General features: G+C 33.8%; 1 long non-coding RNA gene across 1 annotated transcript in view; it reads left to right on the top strand.

The window, feature by feature from the left end:
* Window positions 1-330: 330 nt before the first annotated feature.
* Window positions 331-10,810, top strand: part of LOC145261078 (uncharacterized) — a 54,620-nt gene continuing 44,140 nt past the window's right edge. Inside the window, exon 1 of the long non-coding RNA XR_013864403.1 lies at window positions 331-617. This is a non-coding gene — a long non-coding RNA (uncharacterized LOC145261078). The remainder of the gene's footprint in view (window positions 618-10,810) is intronic.

The raw sequence follows: 10,810 nt of genomic DNA, 5'->3' as shown, positions 1-10,810 counted from the left end.
CCAGAGGGGACTTTTACACACACACACACACACACACACACACACACACGCACGCACGCACGCACGCACGCACGCGCGCGCAAAGTTCTTTCTATTTTATAGTGGAGATAGAAATAGATAAAGAATTTAGAGAACGTTGAGAAAAGAGAGTGCCAAAGAGAGTGAGATATCGTGATAGAGAGAGAAATAGAAGGTGTGAAAGAGTTATATCTATATAAGGAAGAGAGAGAGAGAGAGAGAGAGAGAGAGAGAGAGAGAGAGAAAGGGAAGGGGGAGGGGAGGGGAGGAAGGGGGGGGGACTGTCTTCAAATTGATTATAACCTGTTGCTGTTTATAAAATGACGGATGCGCAGTTGCACGGACACATTCGCTTCTGCCCACCAGCGGACAAATGATACGCAGTTTCTGACGAGAAGAAGCGCACATCTGTTTGCAAGCACAACCCAGCATCCGCATCTGCACTCACAGGCGACGTGCACATGTAACCCCCCCCCCTCCATTGTTTTTTTCAAAACCTACGATGCCGGATTTCTTTAAACGGATTACAATGACATGAACTATCCCCCCACCTTTTCCACTTTGTTTCATTATAACTTTTGAACTTGTGGGAAATTAAGGTAGGATTTTTTTCATCTATTCATCTATCTATCTTCATCTGTTCATCTCTTTTTCTCTTTCTCTCTTTCTCTCTCTCTACATATATATATATATATATATATATATATATAATTATTTTATATATATATGTATGTGTGTGTGTGTGTGTTCATTCATAAATTGTTTCACTGCATCACAACTCCTCAGCGTGGCAAGACTGGCAGGTACTTTAAGCCAGGATCAAAACTCAAGCATCTAGTTTACGATATGTTCAGTCCGTTCAGCTCACAATCTATATCAATCAATCAATCAATCAATCAATCAATCAATCAATCAATCTATCTATCTATCTATCTATCTATCTATCTATCTATCTCTTCCCTCTCTTTATATATATATATATATATATATATATATATATATATATATATATATATATATATATATATGTCTGTCTCTCTTTATATCTGTCTGTCTACTGATCTATCTATCTATCTATCTATCTATCTATCTATGATAATCTTGTCTTTCTCTCTCCATCTCTATCTACGGAAACGCCCGTACATGTGATGCTTCCCAACCTGAACTAATCAGCGAGCCACATATGTTTTATGAGACATTAGAAAGAGACAGAAAAACAGATCAAAATACAAATAGAACAAACAAACTCAAAATCACCCCCCCCAAAGTGTTGCACGCAAAACAGGATTCCAAAATGATGTTCGGAACGATTTGTCATAAGTAGGGCTGTGACACCAGCATATTCTTTTTATTCTTTTGATTCTCGGGTATATATCCGACACAGACACAGTTAATCAACCGAGAACCACATCAGTTTATATAAACACATATAAGATTTTGACGGATATATACTCAAGAGTCAAAACAATGAAAAGAATATGCTGTTGTCACAGCCCTAGTCGTAAGTCACAATTGACAGCAGGTGAGGAAACATGCACTCCTCCCCCTCTCTAACAAACATATCTTTTCAGGGACAGAAATAGCACTAAGGGAGTATCTACCCATTATCCAACCTAATCTATAAACGCTACTTCTGAGCTTTCTATTAACAAAAAATCACGTGTTTGTGCGTTTCTCGTCCATATGTAACTTTGATAAATACACATAAAATGAGATATATTTTTCACTATAGATAGAATATTGGAAAACCTTAAGATTGGCGTCAGGGACAGATTGCGATGAAAACTAATCGTTATATCGTTATTTCCATGGCAGGTGCTCGTCTGAACTCCAATCTCTGCCTCCCCCTCGCCAATCTTTCACGAAAAACACCCGTCTAGCTGAATCCACTGTGAAAAATTTCCCCCACTCTATATCTGTGCCTAAATCAAAACGTGGATTCCATGAACAAAGCTTCTTTCTTAGAACTGCACGCCTGTGGAACTCTGTTCCGTCTGTCTGCTTCCCACCGGACTACAACTTGGATGTCTTCAAGTCCAATGTTAACAAATTCCTAATAAACCGCCCCTTCAGTAAACAATTCATCAAATCTCCACATTAACGTAATGTACTTGCAATAATCCTTATCCCTGAGTGGCTTCCGGTCCTTGATAAGTGGTGATCACTGTGTAAAAAAACAAAACAAAAAAAAAAAACTGTGTTTGGGGGTAAAATACTTTTTATTTATTAATTTTTAGACCATATCATTATTAGTCTCTTAAAGTTTAACATCTATTTAGTATTGGAATCAGAAATAAACACTTTTTCATGGAGTAAATATGGTAGTATTTCAAAGATGGTGGCATATTATACCCCCATCTGGGAAATATGTCGATTGTACTAACATATTTACTCATTTAAAAAAAAAAAGTGTTTTTTTCTTGATTGCATGCGTAATACTGAATAGATTTTAACTACAACTCGTCACAACCGCTTTCATCTCCAAGTGTATCATAATGACATCATTTAATAATATTAAAAATAAACAACATTTTCATCACCGATACGCATTTTTTCCATAGCAATCTGTACCCGACGCGAATCTTAATATTTACCTGAATATTTATTGTAAAACACTCAAGTTTGAAAAAAATCCTATTAAAAATTATAAATATGACTAACTTCTCGTGTAAAACTGAACACACGATTTTTTTCTTCTTTTGACTTTGGTTGAAGCCGACTTCCAAGAAACGAGACATCATGTGTGTATAATTAAATCTATCGGACAGGATGTCCTGTGTTTGTGTTTCTCGTCTAAATGTAACTTTTAATCATGTGTTATTTAATCAAGTATTTTTGATTAAATAAAGTATTTTTAAATCAAGTATTTTAATCAAGTATTTTAATCAAGTATTTTTAATCAATTATTTTTAATTACGTATTTTTAATCAAGTATTTATATAAAGTATTTTAAATCAAGTATTTTTAATAAAGTATTTTAATCAAGTATTTTTAATCAAGTATTTTTAATCAAATATTTTAATCAAATATTTTAATCAAGTATTTTAATCAAGTATTTTTAATCAAGTATTTTTTATCAAATATTTTAATCAAATATTTTTAATCAATTATTTTTAGTTACGTATGTTTAATCAAGTATTTATAGCAAGTATTTTAGATCAAGTATTTTTAGTCAAGTATTTTAATAAAGTATTTTTATGAGGTATTTTAATAAAGTATTTTTAATCAAGTATTTTTAATCAAGTATTTTTAATCGAGTATTTTAATGAATTATTTTTTATGAAGTATTTTTAATCGAGTATTTTAATCAAATATTTTTTAATTACGTATCTTGAAACACGTATTTTTAAATCAAGTATTTTTGATCAAGTATTTTTAATCAAGTATTTTAAAATCAAATATTTTTAATCAAGTATTTTTAATTAAGTATTTTAAATCAAGTATTTTAGTCAAGTATTTCTAAATCAAGTATTTTTAATCAAGTATTTTTAAATCAAGTATTTTAATCAAGTATTTTTCAATCAATTATTTTTTAATCAAGTATTTTTAATCTAGTATTTTTTTAAATAAATATTTTAATCAAGCATTTTTGAAATAAAATACAATAAATTGGAATTAAAACATTTAAAAAAAGTTCTATTAAAAAAAAAATTTCTCTAACCCCACCGTTATTGATCATCACTGAGATGTCTGACCATTTTCCTCGAATGGCCTCTGTACCTAGATAAGCGGCTACTGCCTTATAAAAAAAAAAATAAGATAAGTGGAGTTTGATATCGTAAAATTGAAAACACATTTTTTTTAAAATTTAGTTTTGGCTGTTTAGTTGAACATGACTTTCAACAAACGTTTTATCATCGTTAGATTTGTGTGTATGGGTTTCCCGTCTCTGCGCAACTTTAATAAATACGCATAAAATTATTTTTTTAATAGCGGGCTGCCCGGCATTGCCCGGTCGTAAAATATGCATAAATATTATATCTTAATTAATGCAAGAATTCTTATTTACCATATACAGAAATGTCGTAGGTATTAAACGCAAAGTTAAATTCCTTAAAATTAAATGAAGCCAAAAAAAAAAAAAAAAAGAAAATAAATGGAAAGAAACTGAGACATGTGCATGCGAATATGTTCTTTTTTTTTTTTAAACAGATTACTTCTTTTAAGTAAAAAAGAAAAATACTCGAGCTGAGATCGAAACCAGAACCTAAAGACAGTGAGTCATGCACAATAAATATTAGACCAACTTGCCACGTTCTTTAAAAAGTGTTTTCAAGCCTACTTTAAAAAATAAAAATAATTACATTTTTACCCTAAACAAGACACAGTGCTACTTTGTTGGTTGGTTCGTTGTTTTGTTTTACGGCATATCAATCCTTTTCAGGTTATTTAATGCCGAATCCAGTGATTAGGAAGAAAAGTTTTTTTTAGTAGAATATGTTTTTTCAAGTCAGTTTATATTTAACCCATAGTTGGGACCCTAACAGGTACTACCACTCCGGGTCAGAGTGGACCTGCGAGCAGTGGCAATTGAAGGGTGGCTCCACACTCCTCAAAGCTCACAAGCTGGGGGCTCACCATCGGATATAGTTTTAGGTCATATCCAGGACCAGTGCCACTTTAATATAGGGGGCTACTATCAGGGACATAAATTGCAGGGATACTATGTAGGGAGTTGAGCAGCAAGATGCCTTTTCATATGATACTTGAACTTCTACATGTCAGTACAGTTAGGGAAGCAGGAACCCGGAAGGGAATTCCAAAATCTAACAGTTCTAGGGATAAAAACTATTAGAGTAGAAAGCTTTCTTACATCTAGGGATCTCTACTGTGTAGGGGTGGGACTTTGCTGTTTGTTGGGGGGGGGTTTGCTGAGGGTGTTTACGTCGAGGGCTTGTAGTTCGTCGGAGCATTCACCATTAAAATATTTATTTTAACATAATAATCTGTCATGTCAACCATTTACGCATGCGCATTCGTGAAACAATTAACAAACAGATAAAAATCCGACGACTCCACGTTCCAATTTTCCAATTTTTACCCATTAGCAGCCCTTTTTTTTGGATGGAAACCGATTAAAAAGTTTTCCACGTGTCTAGAATATCCTATATACCAAATTTCCTGTTTGTAGATAAAAAATTGTTGAGTATATAGGTTGAGAAGTGCCCTCACGCACATTCTCACTTATATATATATATATATATATATATATATATATATATATATATATATATATATATATATATATATATATATAATCAATATCATTAATATTAAATCAATATCATTCGGTTCTTCATTGAAATAAACGAAAACTGAAACGAAATTACATTTTGAATTTTTGAGATGAGGATTGATAATTCATATCATTGTCGAACTCGGGAATCTTTCTGATGAACTCGGAAATCCGCGCGAAATCTCGAACGGAACCCTTTATTTAATCCACGGGGCTGGCTTGTTATCGTTCTGCCAGTCATGTTCAAGTAAAAGTCTTAAGTAACTCGCAATTGCATTGTTAGTAAGATTCCCGAGTTCGACAGAAACATTCCCGAATTCGACAAAATAAACTTGAAAAAGGTCGGAGGATACATCGACCGAAACGTTGCGAGAATAACATTCAAGCTTAGAACATTATTTAAAATAACCCAAATGACACAAACTGGGGGGAAAATTGTATTTGAAATTTGTAAAGGTACCACGTGAAATTGAAGGAACACTTTTATTCAGTTTGGTATGAGGTGCCTTCAATAAGTTTCCAGACTTTTTTCGTATGGGCACTTTTATTGATATTAAACACATCAAACTCTAGTTCCCTTCGAAGTAATCTCCTTCGGCTGCAATGCACTTGTACCGTTCTAACAACTTCTGGAAGGCCCCATGAAAGTTCTCTTGTATGGCTCTCGTCAATGGCCCTTGTCACAGCCTCTTTCATCTCCAAGTGTATCATAATGACAGCCTCTAAGGTTTTCCTTGAGCTTAGGGAATAACTAAAAGTCACAGGGAGCAAGGTATGGACTACAGAGAGGATCAAGAACTGTGTTGATGCCCATCTTGTTGTCATGATAACGTCTCTCTTTCTTATCTTCTCTGAGCATCCTTGGGACAAACTTTGCACAAACCTTCCGCATCTTCAGTTCCTCGCGAATAATTTTATGTACAGTTCCCACACTGACATCAAATTGTGCACTTATAGTCTCTTTAGACACACGACGGTCCTTATCTATGAACTCCTTTATTTGACCAATTAACTCTAGAGTTCTACTTCTTTATTCCTCACATCCTCTCACCATCCCTCACAGACTACATAGCTTCTTTAAATCTCTTATGTCACTCAAAAACTGTTGCTCGATTCATGCAAGATGGTCCTAAAACAGTCTGAAACATTCCATGTGTTTCTGTGGCATTTTTTTCCCCAAGTTTAAAATTGAATTTTATTGCATATCGTTCTTCTTAATTATCCTGACGTCCAGATTGCATTTTTTAATTCACCAGCTGTGACAATTATGCTTTAGTAGGGTTTTCTATTTTCTTCTTTTTTTATCAAGGCCCGGGAGCCACTCAGGGATAAGGGTTATTGCAAGTACAGTACGTTAATGTGGAGATTTGATGAAGTGTTTACTTAAGGGGGAGGTTTATTAGGAATTTGTTTACGTTGGACTTGAAGACATTCAAGTTGTAGTCAGGTGGGAAGCAGGCAGACGGAACAGAGTTCCACAGGCGTGCAGTTCTAAGAAAGAAGCTTTGTTCATGGAATCCACGTTTTGATTTAGGCACAGATAAAGAGTGGATTCAGCTAGACGGGTGTTTTTCGTGAAAGATTGGCGAGGGGGGGGACCAGAGATTGGAGTTCAGACGAGCACCTGCCATGGCACGATAAAACAAGGATAGGCTCGCAACGTCTCTTCTGTGGGAGAGAGGCTGAAGGGAAGATAAAAGGGCATCCCCCACTAAGCCACGAAGTCTATTTTGTACTCTGTCAAGGCAGGATAGGCTGTTTTTAGCAGCTCCTGCCCAGATATAGCAGCAGTATTCCATCCTTGGACGTACTTGGCTTTTATATAGATAGAGAATTGCATCAGTAGTGAGATATCTTCTGGAGCGGTAGAAGGATCCCACCATCTTTCCAGCGACCTTGGCAACAGACTTGATGTACGTTCCATTTCAGATCAGGAGTAAAGGACAAACCCAGAAGCTTGTCAAAACACGGGGCTTCTCCTAGACGAGAGCCATTCATTTCAATTGATGCCAGATGGGGATCAGAGCGTTGATAATGTAAAGGTGTACTCCAATTCCTGCTGTAGCTGTTCATTTGGATCTGAAATCCTAAAAAATGGTCAGTCATCTGATAAGATGTATAGCAATAACATACTGAATTTTAAAGGGTTTTACGACAATTTTAAATGCCTGTACAAAAACAGTTTCGATACTTATTAAAGACACCTCGTATATCTTGTTGAATGTGATTTTCAAGACAGGATTCATCACCCCTGTATCAGGGTAAATTTAAGACATCTGTGTGACGCGTCTATAGATAACTTCATCTACGTTAACTTGTTTTTAAAGTCTAATATTTATTGAAATCGAAAATAAAATGAATGAAAACTCGAACATTAAAAAGTTCTTTCGACAAACATATAGATTGACGTACGCCAAAATAATCCGAGAAAAATGGTCTTATCTTTTTTTTTTAAATACTGTTCGATGAGAAACGATCTGAAGCTAAAAATTAATATATTATTACGTTGTAATAATACAGGGTGCTCGCTAGAAATTTGAACGTCAGCTTAGATCATGAATGAAATGCGTGATTGCTATTTTTTTTATTTGTGCAGTGTGAGTGTTGTAAAAATAAATCGTTTGACGCTGCAGTGAAATGCACGGACGCCATTTTGAGTATCTATGAGTATAATATAACATTTGTCTTTGAAAAACTTTGAAAATCGTTGTTTGACAAATTTCCCGCTTTTCTAACGACCACACTGTACATTGATTAGTAATTATGGGAAAATATGTTTAAATGCTTTTTTTTCTGTCAAAGAAAATGGCGGAATCTGGCATACGAAAATCTGGATTGGAAGCCATGAGTACTGAAACGATATTTTTCTTTTTAACAAATTAAAAAGTTTGATCCGTGTCCAAGTAACCTGCATCTAAAATTTCAAGTGTTTAAGACCCAAAATTGGCAGAGGAGTTTGGTAGAGTTTTCAAACGTCAAATCGTTTAACTTTGACCCCTTGCCAACCAAATTCCTGACTGAAAATTGATTAAAAAGATTTTCCCAAATCTCAGTACCCCTTATGTCAAATCTCGAGTCTGTAGACTGAGAATTGACAGAGTTAAATGTACCCCCCCCACACACACACAGATAATTTCACTTTTTTTTACAAAGTTTCAACACTTATGAAGGCCCGGAGGCCACTCGATGATAAGGGTTAACGGGTATACATTAGTCAATGGGATTATAGCGTAGTAAACATAAGTAGTGGAAATTTTGTAAATTGGATTACATAAGAAGACGGTTCATCAAGAACTTGTTTACATTGGACTTGAAGACAATTACATTGTAGTCAGCTGGAAAGCAGGCAAATGGAAAAGAGTTCCACATGCGTGAAGTTCTAAGAAAGAAACTTTGTTCATGGAATCTACATATAGGTTTAGGCACAGATAAAGAGTGTGGGAAATTATTAATAGTGGTTTTGGTTAGACGAGTGTTTTTCATGAAAGTTTGGCGAGGAGGGGGGCATAGATCGAAGCTCAGATTAAGTCCAGTATACAAAAAAATAATTTATTCACAAAATATACGTTTCGTTTCAGCGTAACTCCGCTCCGTTGGTTTATACAGCAGTGCCGCCAGTCTGTTAGACTCAATTTTGTAAACGTTCGACTCTATTCTTGTAGCATATTTACATACGTCAAACATGTTTTTCTGAGTCCTGACGCCGCCGGGTAGTTGAAAAAAAGATTAAGTAAAAATGTTACGTCAGATGTACAAAGTAGCAAAATATTGATAAATCACGACCCCAACTCTAAAGGAGTCAACTAGGAAGACCCCCCCCCCCACCAAATAAAAAAAAAATCAGACTATAAACCTGACAAATTAACAAATAACAAAGTTCTCGAACCGATGCAAAACTTAACTTTATCTTTAGATTTTAACCGGGGAAAATCGATGCAAAAATGTGAAAAAAAAAAAAAAAAAAATGGAATTTGTCAGGTGAAGGTCGAACGAAGGCATTACGAATATGCATGCGTAACGTAATAGCTATTAGTTCATGTTTTAATTTTTAGCCTTGCAGCAATCATGTCTTCATAGCTTCGGCATTAATGCCAAATGGAAAAAGTAAATTGTAAACTAAGCGTTTTGGTTTCGATTCTCAGTGGGGTCGCACGAGTCATTTAATTAAAAAAAAAAAAATCATTACGATATATTGGGTCCAATAAAATATAATAAATACGAAATCTGCATTAATCAGAATCTCGTACTTTACGACCGGATAATGGCAGGCGGCCTGCTAGTCAATACACAAAATGCCCAAATATATATATATATTTGGGCATTTTTGTGTATTGACTATATATATATATATATATATAGCTGAATGTGTGTGTGTGTGTGTGTGTCTGGTCACGAATAGGCTCCTATATGGTTTACTATTTTAAAAAACTGATTACATATAATGATAGAAGATGAATAGAGACACAGGAATGAGTACGTTTGATCTGGCAGAACGGTGGTTCATTAAAATTGTGGGGTCTGCGTTCGCGCATGGTCCACAAAGTATGGAAATAAAAAATTAAAAAAAAAAACGTTTACAAGTGTTTTTGATATAGATGTACAAAAGAATACTTTGATAAGTATGTTAAATAGGGATGGTATAATAAAATTGTGGGGTCTGCGTTCGCGCCTGGCCTCCATAGAATAGGCACAAACTTTAATAAAGACTTTTCATATCTATCTGCGTAAGTATACTTTGATAATTATGTTTCAGTTTGAAGAAATATGGTATAATAAAATTATGGGGTGTTCGTTTGCGTCTGACCTCCATAGAATGGAAATATGTCACAAAGTTTAACAAGGTTTTTTTTTAATAAACCTGACGAGTCATAGCTTGGATGAAACGCGGAATATTCTGTGTAGCTTAATTGCCATATATATTTTATAACTTACTACTTAGCTCTACCTACGTATTGTTCATTGTTGAAGTAAATACTTAAAGTTTACGCATAAATTTATACTTTCGTATATTAATTTATGCAATTAAATGAAATAGTCATATATATATACAAATCCCCGAAACAGTATTTCATAATAAACAATTGATGATCCCTTAAAAAATAAATTATTACTGGTACTATAGTGAGCAAGTTGATGCAGTGATTGCAGGTGGATTGCAGATACTGACAAATGGTTTTCTAACGAATAGTAAAAATAAATAAAAAAAAAAATAGTTTTAAAAACTTCCAAGACTATATATATATATATATATATATATATATATATATATATATATATACACACACACACACACACACACACACACACACACGCACACGCGCACACACACACACACATATATATTATAATTTTTTATATTTTATCATTTTTTATATTTTATTAATATATAGATTTTTTGTATTTTATCATTTTTAAATATTTTTTTGTTTTGTCATTTTTATATTTTATCATTTATCTTTTTTATTTTATCATTTATTTATTATTTTTTATATTTTATTATTTTATTGTATTACTTATTATTTTTATTATTTTAGAATTTATACTTCATTTAAATAT

Source organism: Euprymna scolopes, chromosome 37, assembly GCF_053919585.1.
Source record: "Euprymna scolopes isolate OS-2025 chromosome 37, ASM5391958v1, whole genome shotgun sequence".
NCBI classification, from domain to species: Eukaryota; Metazoa; Mollusca; class Cephalopoda; order Sepiida; family Sepiolidae; genus Euprymna; species Euprymna scolopes.
Note: the sequence above shows the minus strand (reverse complement) of the source record. Positions and strands in the feature narration are given on the sequence as shown.